Source organism: Furipterus horrens, unplaced genomic scaffold, assembly GCF_987537825.1.
Source record: "Furipterus horrens unplaced genomic scaffold, mFurHor1.1.pri manual_scaffold_1, whole genome shotgun sequence".
NCBI classification, from domain to species: domain Eukaryota; kingdom Metazoa; phylum Chordata; class Mammalia; order Chiroptera; family Furipteridae; genus Furipterus; species Furipterus horrens.
The window spans coordinates 189,271,247-189,273,048 of record NW_028327171.1 but is presented as its reverse complement, the minus strand read 5'-3'; the positions used below and the strand labels follow the sequence as shown (position 1 = coordinate 189,273,048).

Sequence of the window (1,802 nt, the reverse complement as noted above, 5' to 3'; positions counted from 1 at the left end):
TCTTTTTACGATTTTGGTTTTGAGGCAATGCTCAAGAAGAGCAAAAAGATCTTCTAAGTCAATGATATGTTAGAAGATAGAAGTATGGGAGAGAGGAAGTGGGTTCAAGAGGAATATCAATGCTAACCAGGCATAACAAGGAAGAAAGTAGCCAACCAAATGATGTTTGATGTTAGAACCTGCTGAGAATGTTTAAAATAAACTAAAATAGCGCTCACTTCGGCAGAATATACACTAAAATTGGAACAATACAGAGAAGATTAGCACGGGCCTTGTGCAAAGATGACACACAAATTCATGACGCATTCCATATTTTTGGAAGTAAAAAAGTATTTGGACCACAGGAAGAATTCAATAAATGGCAGCAATTGTTATGATAAAAAAGAAAAGATAAACCAAAATATATCCAGGACCACTGGGCTGATATCTTCTAAAATGTGTCACATGGTAAAGAAAGCAATGGTTCTTTTCTGGTCAGCATAACTAGAAGAAATATAGTTACTTTGTTTTAGACATTTTATTTAGAAATTTAAATTGTGCCTTATTCCAAAATATATAGCGAAAAACATAATTAAAGATAAAAAGTGTAGGTAAAGAAATCATGGAAAAAGGAAAACTAGAGTTGGACAAATAAGGTAGAAAACAAGGGATAACATTATCACACAAAATACATATCTAAAAGTTCAGTACAAGTTAGGAAATACAGGCAGGAATTTGACTGAGCTGCCTAACAACAAAAGCAAGGAAAAAAAATGAAACCTTTGTATGAAAATTGTTCATGAAAAGTACAATCATTCAAGATACTGAGTTCTGAGAGAAGTTTCTCCACCAAGTAACCCTAACGAGAATATAAAGAGAATAATACCCCATAACCGAGTTGATAAGCCCCTCAACAGTATGTAAACAGTGAATAACAAAAACCTCCATGTAGGCAGCCAAGGGGAGTACCTGCTGTTTTTATACCCGCTGGTTGGCATACAGAAACACTGAACAGATCTCTCCTCTTGATTAATGTTCATAATATGTGCTTCAAAATCCAAGAGGCACTTTCTGGTTGTTCTGAGTTCCTGTAGCCACATATTTGATGTTGCAGGGAGGACTTGGATAAAAATTTTGTAGCCAAAAAGGACTTTTGCACTAAATCCTGTAATTCCTTGCTAGTTTTTTTATTCCTTCCCAAAAGAAACCATCCTTTTTATAACTCCTTAGGGTACTTAATGAACAATACTTTATTGTAATAATGATTTTGAACTATACAGTTGATTTGCTACCAACATGACTACTTTTCCTTCTTTTAAGACTGGTGTGTGTGTTTTCAAATTGAGCAATAAGGGTGATGAGGAGTGTAGCTTAGAGGCAAAGAGTTAATAGGAACAAAAGGGAGGAGGCCGCACGTTTTTATGTCTTATTTTAGTCCTGGTGCTCTCACAGACACAGAAGTGGAGCAAAGGCACACTTCATGGAACACAATCAGCCTGGGCAAAGACTGTCCTTTATTTGGAATTCGTTTTGGAAGCAGAACAGAGGTGTGTTTTTCATTATGCCACACTGGATTTTTGCATTGGAGAGTATAATTACCAAACCCAGGCCTCAAACCACTGCAAAAACATCACATGCTTCTTACACACATTTTTTTCCTTCAAACTAGCACTCAAGTGCCCACCAAGGGCCCTGCCCACAGTAGGGTTAGTTTAAAATTCTTTTCACACACAGTTGTAACATGGCTCTCATCCACAAAACAAGTATTATCAGCAGTTAAATCACAGGATTATTTTTACATTACAGATAAGTAGGTACATTTA

At 36.1% G+C, this 1,802-nt stretch overlaps 1 non-coding gene across 1 annotated transcript; it reads left to right on the top strand.

Moving 5' to 3' along the window:
• The first annotated feature begins 212 nt into the window (after positions 1-212).
• On the top strand, positions 213-317 carry LOC150022471 (U6 spliceosomal RNA). Its single transcript, XR_016513435.1, has one exon. It is a non-coding gene; the product is annotated as a U6 spliceosomal RNA (small nuclear RNA).
• The last annotated feature ends 1,485 nt before the right edge of the window (positions 318-1,802 follow it).